General features: G+C 35.0%; 1 protein-coding gene across 2 annotated transcripts in view; it reads left to right on the top strand.

Moving 5' to 3' along the window:
• Window positions 1-16,562, top strand: part of Ppp2r3a (protein phosphatase 2 regulatory subunit B''alpha) — a 175,870-nt gene that overhangs the window by 14,432 nt on the left and 144,876 nt on the right. The window contains exon 2 of one of the 2 annotated variants that reach the window (XM_026384073.2): window positions 8,915-9,074. The gene's annotated coding sequence lies outside the window, so the exon portion shown is untranslated. Of the gene's footprint in view, window positions 1-8,914; window positions 9,075-16,562 lie in introns of those variants that run through there. The other variant, XM_026384076.2, reaches the window with a different exon arrangement.

A 16,562-nucleotide genomic window follows, 5' to 3' on the forward strand; every position in this document is an offset into this window, starting at 1 on the left:
TCCAAATTCTGGCAAGTGTGTGACGTCCATCTGCCAAATATGGTTAGGTATCAGTCCTCTAGGATTGACTCCAAGATTAACTTGTGGTAAAAATGTCACACAATTTTGACATTGTTTTATTATGTTATAGGTAGACACAGTACCTTTATTTTTTATTGTTATGTGATGCTGAGGATTAAACCCAGTGCCTCATGCATGCTAGGTGTTGTTCTACCTCTAAGCCACAATCCCAGCCCCTGCATCACCTTCTTAAGTAAGCATATTTCCATTGGACTTTTACCTTCTCCCTCTCCCCCATTTGAGGATCTGACAATTCATATATTAAGAAGATATTGTAGAATTTCTGTTTTTTGAACTGGCTACACATTGGGTTATAAGAACAAATAAATTGTAGTGACTTTCTAACTCATTTGCTTCTGCTTCTAAGTTGTTTTTTTTTTCTGTTCAATGACTTTTGCATTGAATCTTTGTTTTGTATTTGTGTTTTCTCCTAATTCAATTTCATGTTTTACTCTTCTGTTAAGTTTCTTTAAATTGTTTTTTCTTGCCCTGACATTTGCATTCTTTCACATTTAGAACCTATTGCATTTTCCATTTCCCTCCTGTTGATTTAATCTCACAGATCACTTTTTTTTGTTTTAAATTAAACTTTTATGCTTGCACTTATAGCATATTTTATAAATAATTGTATTTATGGATATTATGCCATTTGTGAATATGCTTTTACTTATGCTCCAGTTTGTTTTATTATTGAACAAATTCAATGCCTTAATTATTCTTAAAAAGTTTGATAGTATAATCTGAAATTCAGATAGGTAGCATTTATTCATTGGTTTTTAAAACTCTAATTCTTTTACTCCATTAACTTTATCTGTTATGATTTTGTTTTATATAGCTATTTTACATGTCACAGTTTCATCATTCTCTAATACATTTATTGGTTTTCAGCCTTTCTAAAAAACAAAACTGGGATTTTTAAAAACACCTATTTCTTTTATGTAGATTACTATGTTAATTCAGTGTTTCAATAGGCTTTCTCTCCTTCCCTCCATCCCTTCCTTTCTTCCTTCCTCTTACTAAGATTTTGAGACCATTCCTGCTTTAGAAGTTGAGAAACTTGGCATATTATGGAGGGAGACTAAGGTACTGACTATCCTAGCTCCTTTAGCTTTCATGTAGACTTAGCATAGGACAAAAAGAATGGTTGACATTAGAGAAACCTTAACTCAAATCACAGCTCTTATAATTTCTGAGTAATACTAACAAGTTTTTAAACTTCTCTTCAGCCTCAATTTCCTCATCTGTGAAATGGAGATAACACTTAAGTTCAGCATTGGCATAAGAGATAAGAGAAAAGGAAACTTCAGGAGATAAAAAAGAACTCCCCAAAAAATTCACAGTGAAGAGTTTAGCAGAAGCTTCTCAGACCTCAGCATGCTCCTTAAAAAGTTTAAAAATATGGGCCCCAACACCAAAAAGTTTTTATTAATAGAGAGGGATATTCAGAGTACATTATCTGCTTGCAAGCAAATCTGTGATGGATGGAACAAAGAAACAAACCAAGCAAACCACATGGATGCACTTCTGATAAGAGTGACACCTCAACAAAAGCCTCAGGCAGGTCCTTCAGGAGGGATTCCAGAAGAAGTCACTATTATCAGAGAAAACAGCCTCATGCATGTTATTGCCCTTGAAGACTTTCCAGTGGAACAAGATGTGGAGGTGGAAGACAATGATACTGATGATTCTGACCTGTGTAAATCTAGGCTAATGTATGTGTTTGTGTTTTTACTTTTAGCAAAAGTTTAAAAAAATTTAAACAGAAAGTTTATAGAATAAGGATATAAAGAAAGAAAAATATTTTTGTGCTATATAGTGTGTTTGTTACTATATAACAGCCATAAAGTTAAAAGTTCATAAAGAAAAAAGTTTTAATAAACTGTTTAATTTACTATTGAAGAAAGAATTTTTGATAAGAAGTTTAGTATATCTAAGTAGCTTAAAGTAGTTTAAAGTCTACAGTAGTGCACAGTAATGTCCTAGGCCTTTACATTCACTGACTACTCATTCACTGACTCACCCAGAGCAACTTCTAGTCCTGCAAATTCCATTCATGGTAAGTGCCCTATACACACATAAAAAATAGTGTTATACCTCTTTTTTTCTCCTTTTTCAAACAATTGATTTATGAAGGAAGTATTACATACAACTCACTACTGGGAAACTACTACTTTTAATTTTATATAGCAACATCTAAACACTAAAAAGGCAGCCAGACTTATTTATTTATTTTTTAAATTTATTTTAAAAAATTTTTTTTCATTACAATTTTAATACACCATTATACAATAATTTATCATATTTCTGATTATATATAAGGTATGTTGACACCAAATCAGACTTATTTTTTTAATTTGTTCTTTTTTAGTTATCCATGACAGTGGAGTATATTTTGTCAAACATACATGGAGTATAACTTCCCATTCTTACGATTATACACCATGTGGAGTTACATTGGTCATGTATTCATATATGAACATAGGAAATTTATGTCTGGTTCATTCTACTGTCTTTCCCATTCCCATCTCCCCCTCCCCTATCCGCATTTCCCCCTGCCTGGTGAACCTCCAGGGTCATCATAACAAGATACTTTTGTCTCTACTCCAACCTTTCATACATACATACATACCAAATGTGACCCACCAAATGTGAGTCAGCATCTGCGTATCAGATAGAACATTTGGATTTTGGGTTTTTTTGTCTTTGACTCACAGAAAGGACTTCTGCTTTTGAATCCTCCATGATAAAGTAGCTTTCCCACTGACTGAAAACAACTGGAAATCTAGACATCATATTTTGAAATCACTGGTTAAAGCTGAAAAATCATGATACTGGGATGAGGAAAAGAAGTTAGAAGAGCTCTTAATTACCTTAGATTGCTATCAGGAAATATCCCAGAACTGTATCCTAAGAAGGGGAAACCCAAGAAGGATATGAGAGTCTCCTGAGCTGACCCATCAGTGATTAGAGTACACAGAGTATAGGGAGGGACCTACCCTGACGTGATGGTAGCCATCTTGCCCACCAGGTGACGCTGACATACATTCCAAATGCTGCAGGACAGTCATTAGGATAGCTGAGTATTCTGTGCTGAGCACTGCCACCTGGGCTGTCTCCTAACTAAAGTTTGGCATGTTAGTTCTTTTGCCATATTTCTATTGTATCTTTTGTATGTTCTGATATGTTTAGATATACAAATACTTTTAAATTATATTTCCTATAGTATCATTACACTAACATGCTGTACAAGTTTGTAGCCTAAGAATGTAGGCTATACCATGTAGCCTTGATGTGAAATAAGCTCTACCATCTAGGTTTATATAAGTACAATCAGTGATATTCACATAGCAACAACATTGCTTGCCAGTGCATTTCTCAAAACATATTAAGCAGTACATGACTGTACTTCAGGAATGATGATAATGTAATAATATTAATCTTCCCTTTGAGTGCCTGAGGAAAGAAGGGTCATCATAACAAGAAACTTTTGTCTCTACTCCAACCTTTCATACATACACCATTCCTGCAACTTAAGGAACATCGACCCAAGATAGATGTCTAGTTCTCTACTTGCCTTTTGTTATCTGTTGATGGTAGCATGAATTCCCGCAGAGTGTGGTCTTATGCCCGATGTATTGCCATTCCCTTAACTCTGCCAATAGAGGCCTATATAGGGATGATCTTACTACAAATTCATCAGTAGATTCTTTTAAATGATGCTCCCCCAGATGTGTGGTTATTAAACTGTACCCTTAGATGGTATAAAGGCTTAAGAGTTTAACCATGGGAGAAAGTGGCTGAGACAGGGTAGAGAACAAGATCAATGTTTTGTGGAGATAAGATTAGGAAACTAAGAAACCAGGATATCAGATTGTTTGGATGTTAAAATCAATAAGAATTAGAACAGAGCAGTGTTAGAATGACTGTGAGCCACACCCTAAAATTATCGAAGAATCAAAGGAGTGATCTTGGGGAGTCATAAATGACTGTCATAGGAAAGGTAGTGGGTAGTCAAATCTGATATGTGATTCAGAACAACTGGAGAATGTTCTGGATATTAGCAGAGAGGAATAAGAAGGGCACTTACCAGGCTTTTTGTTTGAGGAGTGTGGAAGAGAAAGAGTCCTCATCTAAAAGGGTTATGGGGAAAGCAGAATCTTCAGAAAAGAGACAAGTTTCAGTTTAAATAAGAAGATGAAAGAAGTTGAAAACTTCTGAGAAGAGGTCAAGGATATGAGGATTTTGCTGATAACTACCACCGAGCTCAGTGGAAAGGTTAAGGTTTCAGGGGATATGAGGGGTAGAGACTTAGATTTTATCATTTCTCCCTTAAGTACATCCTCAATTCCTTTGCTTCCTTCTCACGTCAGCAGCCTCACTTGGTTAAACTATAGTACCAGTTAATCTAATTCTTTGCCTATTCCATGCATGTTTAATGCAAGTCCTACTGAACTTGAATTAAATTTATGATCATAATTTCAAGTGGACCCTAAGAGTTACCTGGCAATCATACCAGATTTCCCCACTCATTTATCTCAGTTTCATCTCCTCGAGAATGACTGTTTTGTATCTTTAGTCTTTTCACATATTCAATCTCTCTTCCTCATTCTTCACTTTCAAAGGATGTCCTTGCTTCCTGTCTCACTGAGTAAACCGACTTAGAAAAGGACTTTTATAATTATAGCTGCCCACCACCTATAGGAACATTCATATATTTTGTTTTTTCTCGTTACCAGGAAAGAATTAGCCAACTAGTACTTTGCAATTCTCTTGTGCCATCAGTTTTCTCCTCTTCTAAATCATTCTCTTATGTATAAAAATATGCTTTTAGTTCTTGACTCCACTTTCCCCTCTAGCTATTGCCTTATCTCACATAAACTTTACAGCAGAACTTCTTGAAACAATTATCTATATTCTTTTGGTAAATTTTTCTTTGCTCATGTTTTAAACTCAAACCAGTCAGACTTCTTCCACAGTTTCATCAAAACTGCTCTTTTCAGTTATCAGTGATAACCCCCCAACTGTCATTTCTTTTTATCTGACATTCTAGAGCTGAGTTGATTATTTTCTCCTCCTTGAAACATCTTCACATGGCTTCTAAGATACCTGTCAAAAATTATGAAGGATCTAAGATTTTGCCTGATTTGTAAGTTAACAAGTTAATCTGCCATAAATTCATGAATATTGGTAGAAGACACAGACTTTTGGATCTGAGATAGAAGGCTATTACAGCAGTAGCCAGAGAATCCGTATTTTTGTACTAGTTTTCCTTGGCCCCATTTTTCCTAGGACAATGTGAAGAAGGTAGCTAATATGCATGCATATTGTTTTGTATTATTGAAAAGGAAACCTAATCTGAAGGAGATACATCTTTATTGTATTGGGCAATAATTATTACCTTTAGAGGTCTAGTCTCCCAAAACTCTTCACTATACAAACATTTTTGGGAAATAGTCCAGAACTATCATTTATCACTGACTACCAACATTGTCATTGCCTCACTTATACAGAAATATGACAGACCCATAGAGAAGTGTCTCATAATAGTTCCTCCCTTTCTGGCCACTTTTTTTCAGTTTCCCTTGCTAATTTCTTTTTCCTTTCCCAAACTCTGGATATATGCTGCTTAGTACTGCAGCTGCTAGCTATGTGAACCTATTTCAATTACATTTTAGTTATTCAGTTGCATTAGGTGTATCTCCAGTGTTCAGTAGCCACCTGTGTATAGTGGCTCTCTCTCAAGTGATACATATAATGAGAATATTTCATAATCACAGAAAGTTTCGTTGGCCAGCACTGTTCTGCATGTTTGAGTATCACAGGGCTCAGTTTTTAGATGTCTCCTTTTTACTTTCTGTAATCTTTCTTTCCTTGAGTGTTTTATCAAATTTAATGACTTTATGATTCCCAAATTTCCAGCCCAGATTCCAGCCCAGATATCTGCTAGATATCCTAAAAATGTGTCCAAAACAAAAAAATATCAAATTCATAGACAATACTGCAGTCCTCATTTTATACTGTGTGGAAGTACATATTACCTGATTATCACACCAGTAGTGGTGCTAAATTTGACTAATATGTTAAAAGTAGTAACTTTAAGAGCTTTGTATTATAAATTTACATTTTCCTTTGTGATTAACAAATGAGGCTAATGTTATTTGTTTAACCCTGTGAGTTTAATACTTTTTAATTAAGTAATTGTTTTTTCAAGTAAAACCTTTTTTGAAGATCCTGTATCTAAAAAGATAGAGCTGTTCCTGCTGAATCGGAAAATGTTTAGTTTTAGCAGCTTCCAAAGGAACTCTGACAAGCAGTGTGTAACCCACAGAGCCTGTGCAAACTCTTGAGGAAGTGGAAGAGGATTCACAAAGTCTTTCAGCCATCTAGCAACTTAAGATAAAGGCTCAGTGCACATTAGAGCACAATTTGGGGAGCTCTTTCACTTCCTTGCAAAACTGTGGTTGTGGATGATCATTAGAACAACGCTTGTTTTTTTTTTCCTGGCAGTCCACCCACTCTTTTTGGTTGTCTGAGTGAGTTCTCTGACATTCTATCTGTTCTGCAGATGTGAAGATTTGAAATTACTTCATTTTTAGTGTGTTACAGTATTTCTTTCTTTTTTTCTTTTTTTTTTTGTTTTCCTTTTGGAAATTATTCTTCATTCACAAAGAATTCCTGTTTCAGACATTATTCATCTGTGTCTGGAGCACTAAAATCTCTTGAGCTTCTATATCTCCTACCTCTTTCCACCTTTAGAATTCAGAATCCTACCACAGCTGTTGTCAGTTTTAGCATTTGCTTCTTGCTTCCTTTCTGTGTCTTACACAGCCTGGTGTACCTTAGTAGAGAATTGAATAAATAAATTTAGTATTGTATATAAGTTTGTGTGATAATAGATTTTTATTTTCATGGAAAGAAGTTTGTTCATAGTAAGTGGGGAAAACAGGAAATAAGCTATAATCTCACTTTTGTTTTAAAGAAAAACACAAAAAAACTCATGCCTGTTCATGTGTGTGTGTGTGTGTGTGTGTGTGTGTGTGTATATATATATATATATATATATATATATATATATATATATATAAACCCAAAAAGGATATTTTTGACACATTGACACTACCTCTTTGATCTTTGTTGCTTTCTTTGTCTTTCTGACTTCATTCCAGTATGTCTTACTTCTATAGTCATTACTTCTATCATGATTAAACCTATTTAAAACAAAAACCAGAAATCATTTGTCATGTGCCAAAGTCAGTTCCAGGCTCCTCTCCATATCACTGCCACCTATACCATTCTTTGGGATTTTTCTCTTATCCCATTCAAGCAAATTTTCCCTGACCCTGTGCTTCTGTTTATTTTACCTTAGAATTGCCTACTTGGCTCTGTGAATTCTCTGTTCGCTTGTGCCACAATGAACTCCTCAGGAAAGCAAAGAAGGCCATAAAAATTATGTCCTAAAAGGAACTGTCTTTAAAATGTTACCTCCATCAGGGTTCAGGAGGAGTTCAGTAAATAACTATTGAATTAATTTACCTATTCTTTTTTTCTCATTTCTTTTATCCCATAAATTCCTACAAGACAGAAGATGACTTGTTTTCTGCAGTGTGCTGAACATTTGGTACTTAAGATAAATTAATGAATGAAGTATTTTTAAGAAATATATCCATAGTTTACATAATAAAGATAAAATAATTAAGATCTCTTTTCAACTTTGACCAGAATTTGTGCTTACACCAGGGTGTAGGAAGGCACAGAATTTAAAGATAAATTCTGCTCATAGTTTTCTGATCATGAGTTAGTCACTTAAGCCAGTTACCCCCTCATGGATTCTCTCTGGAGTCTGCAGAGGCCTTCTACCTGGTTTACTTCACTTTGTCTTGCTTTCCTAAGTCTGTCCTCCACAGTACTACATAAAGTGCTCTACCTACAATTTAAATCCAACCATGTTTCTCCTCCCTCTCCATTTGAAAAAGAGTTCTCTGAAGCAGTTACCTCTGTCCTACCCCTTTAGCTTTGGCTCCTGGAAGCCAGCTTGACACTTGATTAATAAAACCAAACTCCTGGTAAATCCCATGCCACCTTCTATATTGCTCCCTCTGCTCTCCCAGCATTTCCCCTTCTTTCCTGTGGTCAACTACTTCTGCTGTGCTACAGGACTGGGTTTAGTTGTCCCTCCTCTTGGAACTCTTTCCTCCACCTAAAGATTAGGTATCCTCTTTTTCTCCCCACTCGTACTGAGAGCTACATGAGGTAATACTGTAGAATTGGACTATCTCGAAGAGTACCTAGTCTGAGGTAGTACTCAAATGTTTATTAAACTGTGCTTAAAGTATACATGTTCTAAACTGTCCAAGGGATTTTTCCCCCATAGAGAATGCTATCTGATTTTTATATGATCTCCAAATTAAGAAAAATACTTAGAAAAGGAAAATGTGTGATTTAAAATACTATCAGCTAGACAGAGACAACTATTGTGATGTTTTGGAATATATAATAGAAATTTTTTGTGTGCACACACGTGCACTAGGCATTGAACTCGAGTTCTCACAAAAGCTCCACAAGTGCTTTACCATTGAGCTGCACCCTTAGCCTGAGAATTTTTTTAAATTACAAAACTATATAAGTTTAACCACAAATTTTTATTTTGGAGCCAGTTCTCAGGGAAATCCATAGTTTTGCAATTAAATATGAATAGCCAGTTCATTATCTTCCATCAAATAATAAAAAATAGTTTGCTGGCAAAATATAACATTTTCCTAATTGAAACCAAGAAAAAAAAACAAGTTTTGTTTTTCTCATGTTGTCTGGACCTCAAAGCCATCTTTCAGCATGTTTTTTTTTTCCCACCCCACAGAGGAGAAGGTGAAATCTCGGTGACTGAAGTGACTTGACCAAGTTATCAGACTACCAAAGTAGACAGTACAGAAGCTGAAGCTGGACCAGGAGCTCCTTACTGCCCACCTGATGCTTTTCCCTTAACCACACTTTATTCCTCTACGGGAAGAAAGATAAAGGTAAGTTTTAAAGCACTTCCTAATTTCTATATGCTCAAATTAGGCCTGCTCCTGGAATATTATTATATTACTTTTAGTAATATTATTATATTACTAAATCTAGAGTGTTAATTTTTCTTTCATATTACATACATAGTTTCTTTGAACATCAGAAAATAATCCCTTTTGAGACGAGTTCCCTTTGTCAATTTATTTTCTCAACTATATTTGAAGTAAAAATAAATTGAATATCCCAGGTCTCGTCATTTTATCCATCAAGTAGTTCTATGGGTACCTGTTTTGTATTCCTCTTGACTCTTCTCTTAGAAGCAATTTCCATATTGAGTCATCCATGAATGATTGCCCATGTTTTCCAGGCAAAGCAATAGTTTTATTATTTTTAAATGACTCATTACTTCTGAATCATCATACCTTCTGTACCCTGTTAAATAAAAAATTTTAAAGACACTTCTAAAATTTCTTCTGCTCTCAGCTTTTAAATGACCCACTAACTAACATGGATATTCAATCAGTGCTCTCTTGTATCTACAGTTCATGTTGATCATTTCTTCTTGAACTCTTTCATCAGCTGAGATAAAACAATGGAATTTCTTTACTTCATACTGCCTGCTCCAGATGTTTCCTGAAATGGAACAAATAAATAGCAACATAAAAATATTTGTAACACCTTTCTGTACTTTCCATCATTACATTTGTATTGTGTGAAGTTTTATTAACTTCCCAAGTTTCTTTATGAAATTAGGAAGAAACACCCATAAAAGCAAAATAAGCTCTGATGCTTGTTAAACAAACAAACTTCTCCGAATTCAAAATCCAACAAGTTGGAAGAAGGAAACACTTTCCTGCCTTGAATTCAGTGACATATTTTGCTGGTTCTCCACCTGTCTTTTGAATATTCATTTTGTCTCCCTTCTTACATCCTTCTCCATGCCTTATGTATGCCAGCCTTCCTCAGAATTTTGTACTTGACCTTTTCACATACAGTGCATGCTAAGTCTCATCTATTCTTCTGGCTTTAAAACCCTTATCTTTGGTACTTACTCCCAAATCTTTTTCTTCAACTCTCTCTTGCTGCCAAGTATATCCAGCTGAATGAGGAGTGTCTTCTGAGTGTGTCACTGAAACATGAAAATAAAGCTGAATTCATTTTCCCTCTACCCTTGACCCTCCAGCCAGCCTTAGCTCTACATCTTCATAGAGATCATCTTCACATCTCCCTTCAACTTATTTTTAATTTTTAAAATTTGTAATATTATTTTCATGTTTAAAGAATCATTATAAAAGGCTTTTTAAAAATTACCATCATTAAATTTGTATTGTGTAAAGTTTTATTAACCAGTTTCCATTCCCAAGTAGGCATGCTCCTAAAAAACTGTCAAATTTTTCTTCACTATTTCTTCTTCTGATTATCTCCAAATTTCTAAATTCATACTTATTGCTAATTCATCATTCATTAATTTTAAACATTATGAATTTTGGCTCTCAGCCTGTTTTACCACATTGACAAAATAAAGGATAAAAATTATATGATCATTTCATTAGATGCACACAAAATATTTGATAGAATTAAAAACACATAAAGTTTTATAAGACTCAACAAACTAGAAATAGAAGGGAGTTTTCTCAGCCTGATAATGGGCATCTACAAAAAGTCCTACAGCTGTTATCATACTTAATGGTGAAAGACTGAATACTTCTTCCCTGAAATCAACTACAGGGCAAGGATTTCTGAATTCACTGCTTCTATTCAGCATTATTCTGGAAATCCTAGCCAGTATGGCAGCAAGGCATGGTAAAGGTAAAGCTGTGTCTATTCTCAGACAATACAGTTATCTATATAGAAAATCTCAATGGATTTACACACAAAAAAAATACAATAAGCGAATTTAGCAAGGTAGAAAGTGATAAGGTTGATCAACTGTATTTCTCTGTACCAGCAAAGAACAGTATATAAAATGAAAGTAAAATAATAGTGTCATTTTAATTAGCATAACAAGACATATTCGAGAAAAATTTAATGAAAGTCCTGAAAACATTAAAGAGCATCTAAATAAACAAACAGATATACTATGTTTGTGGACTGGAGACTTGATACTGTTAAGATCTCTATTTTCACCAAATGGAAATTGAGATTGAATGAAATTCCACTTAAAATTCCAGCAGGCTTTGTGAAGATTGCTGATCCCACTGTTTTTGTGGAAGGCAAAGAACCCAGAATATCCAAAACAATTCTGGGGGAAAGAATTGAGAGATATGTTTTATAATTTTCATACTTACTCTAATTCTACAATAATTAAGGCAGAATAGTATCAATATGTGTGTGTGTGTATATATATATATATATATATATATATATATATATATAGAGAGAGAGAGAGAGAGAGAGAGAGAGAGAGAAAATTATAGGGAATTCAGAATTAAGCCCCATATATAGTTGGTTTTCATCAAAGGCTCCAACATAATTCAATAGGGGCAGTAGTCTTTTTTTTTTATTTGTGGTTCTAGAGATCAAACCCAGGGCCTTGTGCATGCTAGGTAAGACCTGTACCTTCAAGCTGCATACCTAGCCCCAGAATAGTCAGTGTTTTGAACAAATGTTGCTAGATGATCTTCAAACTCAACCTCATAGCATACATAAAAATTAATTAAAAGTAGGTATAGTTTTAAAAATAAGCTGAAACTATAAAACTACAATAAAGAAAAAAAAAGCTCAAAAATCTTTGTGACCAAAGGATAGGCAAAGATCTCAGCATACAAATGTATTAATAATAAAAGAAAACTGGATTAATCAGACAATAAAAATTAATAAGATTAAAATGTATTACTCTTCATGATGGCACACACTTATAGTACCAGTTACTCAGGAGGCTGAGGTGGGAAGATTAATGTATCCAGGACCAGTATGGAGATATAGTGAGATCCTGTCCAAAAACAAACTAAAAAAACTTCCTACTTTCAAAAGCTATTGTTGAGAAAATGGAAAGAAGCCATAGACTAGGAGATGATATCTATATCTAAAATATAAAACAGAACTCTTAGAATTGAGTAATAAACATTAATGTGTTTGTATCCCTGTAGTATGCTGTTTTTAAGTCCTTTGGGTATAGACCCAGGTGAGGGATAGCTGGGTCAAATGGTTCCATTCTCAGTTTTCCAAGAAATCTCCATACTGCTTTCCATGTTGGTTGCACCAATTTGCAGTCCCACCAGCAATGTATGAGTGTACCTTTTTCCCCACATTCTCACCAACACTTATTGTTGTTTGTCTTCATAGTAGCTGCCATTCTGACTGGAGTGAGATGAAATCTTAGAGTAGTTTTGATTTGCATTTCTCTAATTGCTAGTGATGATGAACAATTTTTCATACATTTGTTAATTGATTGTATGTCATCTTCTGAGAAGTGTCTGTTCAGGTTTTTGGCCTATTTATTGATTGGGTTATTTGTTTTTTTGGTGCTTAGATTTTTGATTTCTTTATATACCCTAGAGATTAGTGCTCTAATGTGTGAGGGGTACAGATTTGCTTCCAAGATGTAGGCTCTCTATTCATCTCACAGATGGTTTCTTTTGCTGAAAAGAAACTTTTTAGTTTGAATCTATCCCATTTATTGATTCTTGATTTTAATTCTTGTGCCAAAGGAGTCTTATTAAGGAAGTTGTAGCCTAATCCCACATGATGGAGATTAGGGCCTACTTTTTCTTCTCTTAGACACAGAAATATCAAGAGATGAAATGATTGAATTGTGAGAGCTGTAAACCTAATTAGTCAATCCTAGCTGGAATGGACTGACTGAGTTTTAGCTGTAGGCAGGTGGGGTGTGGCTGGAGGAGATGAGTCACTGGGGGCAAAGCAGGGGGTGCCCTGAAAGCATTGTTCTTCCTGTGGTCCCTTTTCCCTCTCTTTTTGCCTCTGGACCCCACCATGAGCTAGGCAGCTTTTTGTGCTGGGCCCTTCCTCCATGATGTACTGCCTCATTGTGGGCCCAGAACAATGCAGACATTTTCTATGAATTGAAACTTCTGAAGCTATGAGCCCCATCATCAGCTGATAGATTAAACAAATTTTGATATTTTCATAACTGTGGATTTACTCAGCAATTGATTCATTTAGAATTCAAAAGGAATTTATAATTGATACGTAACGTAACTTGAATGACTTTCAAAACTATTGTGCTAAGTGAGAGAAGCCAAACAGTAAGGTATATATTATATGATTACATTCATATGAAGGTAGAGTCTGATAAGATTAGTCTATAATGATAGGCATCAGATGAGTGGTTGTTGGATATTTTAGGTGGGGGAATTTGGCAATTAGTAAACATGATTTTTGACAAATCTCATAACAGATTTCAGTATGCACTTAACTACTCTGTATGTCAATTATGTATCAGTAAAGTTTATTTAAAATAAAAGTGAGGCTCTGAAAAGCTGAAAGGAAGCTGTGTGTTTGTGGATACCATACATCAATTAATAGGCTTCACTTAGGGTGATCATGTACCTTGAGGAGATTTTTATTTGTCCAGAAAAGGATTCTTTAATCCACAGTGAGGATTAGGAGCTGGAGGTAATAAGCAATTTTGGGGGCAGGGCTGGGGGAGAATGGTGGTGGTGAGGAGCTGGCTAATTGACTCACTGTTTGATATTTAGATTTCTACTCAATTTTCCTTTATCTTCAGTCTTTTACTGCCTTCTGTGTCTGATGCCCCCTGGTATTAGTGCTTTTCTGGTTCAGTTTCTCCCCCCAGCAAATAAATTTACAGTCTTCATCAGGATAAAAGAGTTTTTTTCTGATTTGTAGAATGAGTGTAGGAGGTCTAATCAATGTCCCAGTGTTCACTTCTTTACCCCATTTTCTAGGGTACCGTTATCTTTTGATTTGTGGAAGATGAACTGGTTTGCTGTCATCAGTATCCCACTCTGCAGGTCATTTACCACTCTTCCTTCTGTTTTCTGTCTTCATATATACTAATTTGGGATTTCAGGACTCTCCTAGGTTTTTTTGTTTTTGTTTTTGTTTTAATTATTTATACATGACAGTACAATGCATATATGCACTTTGATATATCATACATAAATGGGATATAATTTCTCATTTTTCTGAGTGTACATTGCAGAATTATATTGGTCATGTAGTCACATACATACATACAGGAACAATGTCTGTTTCATTCTATTATCTTTCCTATCCTCACATTCCTTCCCCTCCCCTTTCATCACTTTCCTCTACCTAATCTAAGATAATGCTGTTCTTCCCTAGTGTCCCCCTGCCTTGTGAATTAGCATCTGCATATTAGAGAAAACATTTGGCATTTGGTTTTGTGGGATTGGCTTATTTCGCTTAGCATGATATTCTCCAACTCTATCCATTTACTGGCAAATGCCATAATTTCACTCTTTAAAGCTGAGTAATATTCCATTGAGTATATGTATCACATTTTCTTTATCCATTCATCCATTGAGGAACACCTAGGTTGGTTCCATAGTCTAGCTATTGTGAATTGAGCTGCTATAAACATTGATGTGGATGCGTCATTATAGTATGCTGATTTTAAGTCCTTTAGGTATAAACCAAGGAGTAGGATAGCTGAGTCAAATGTTGGTTCCATTCCCATTTTCTGAGGAATCTCCATATTGCTTTCCATAGTGGTTGCACCAATTTACAGTCCCACCAGCAATGTATGAGTACATTTTTCACCACATCCTTGCCAACATTTATTGTTGCCTGTATTCTTGATGATTGCCATTCTGACAGGAATGAGATGAAATCTAAGAGTAGTTTTGATTTGCCAAGAAGCAGTTGAGATTATATCATGTAGTTAAATTGATTGGTGAAGTAAAGGATAGTATAAGGAGTGAAATCAAAGAAAAAATATACGGCGTGAAAAACCACTTCAACAAAGAGTTAGAGATCATGAAAAAAAAAAAACAAGCAGAAATCCTCGAAATGAAGGAATCAGTAAACAAATTATAAATTCAATAGGAAACATCACCAAAAGACTAGACCACTTGAAAGACAGAACTTCAGACAATGAAGACAAAATAGAGTTGAACATGTGGAGAAGATGGTAAGAAACCATGAACAGAACATCCAAGATTTATGGGATAACATGAAAAGACCAAATTTAAGAGTTATTGGAATAGATGAATGAGCAGAGATACAAACCAAAAGAATGCACAATCTTTTCAATGATATAATAACAGAAAATTTCCCAAACCTAAAGGATGGAATGGAAAATCAAATACAAGAGGCTCACAGGACCCCAAATGTACAAAATGACAGCAGACCCACACCAAGGCAAATTATAATGAAAATGACTAACACAGAGAAAAAAAGATAAAATCTTAAAGGCTGTGAGAGAAAAAAAATTATGTATGGAGGAAACCAATTTGTATCTCAACTGATTTCTCAGCCCAGACCTTCAAAGCTAGGAGGTCCTGGAATAATATATTTTAAGCTCTGAAAGAAAACGGTTGCCAACCAAGAAATTTATATCCAGAAAAATTAAGTTTCAGATTTGAAGATGAAATTAAAACATCTTATGATAAACAAAAATTAAAAGAATTAAAAATTCACAATTGGGGCTGGGATTGTGGCTCAGTGATAGAGCACTCACCTAGCATGTGTGAGTCCCTAGGTTTGATCCTCAGCACCACATAAAAATAAATAAAATAAAGGTACTGTCTCCAACTACAACTAAAAAATACATTTAAAAAATTTATTCTATTTGTTATATATGACAGCAGAGTACATTACAATTCATATTATACATACAGAGCACAATTTTTCATATCTCTGTTGTATACAAAGTATATTCACACCATTTGTGTCTTCATACAAATACTTTGGAGAATGCTGTCCATCTCATTCCACCATCATTTCTAACCCCATGCCCACTCCCTTCCTTTCCCATCCCTTTGCCCTATCTAGATAGAGTTCATCTGTTCCTCCCATGCTCCCTCTCCCTACCTGACTATGAATCAGCCTCCTTATATCAGAGGAAACATTTGGCATTTGTTTTTTTAGGATTGGCTAACTTCACTTAGCATTATATTCTCCAACTCCATCCATTCCCTTTTATTACTGAGTAATATTCCATTGTGTATATATACCACTTGTTTATCCATTCAACTACTGAAAGACACCTATGTTGGTTCCACAATTTAGCTATTGTGAATTGTGCTGCTGTAAACATTGATGTGACTGTGTCCTTATAGTATGCTGGTTTTAAGTCCTTTGGGTATAGACCCAGGTGAGGGATAGCTGGGTCAAATGGTGGTTCCATTCTCAGTTTTACAAGAAATCTCCATACTGCATTCCATATTGTCTCCACCAATTTGTAGTCCCACCAGCTGTGTATGAGTGTCCCTTTTTCCCCACATTCTCACCAATACTTATTGTTATTTGTCTTCATAATAGCTGCCATTCTAACTGGAGTGAGATGAAATCTTAGAGTAGTTTTGATTTGCATTTCTCTAATTGCTAGAGAT

Source organism: Urocitellus parryii, chromosome 2, assembly GCF_045843805.1.
Source record: "Urocitellus parryii isolate mUroPar1 chromosome 2, mUroPar1.hap1, whole genome shotgun sequence".
Lineage (NCBI taxonomy): Eukaryota > Metazoa > Chordata > Mammalia > Rodentia > Sciuridae > Urocitellus > Urocitellus parryii.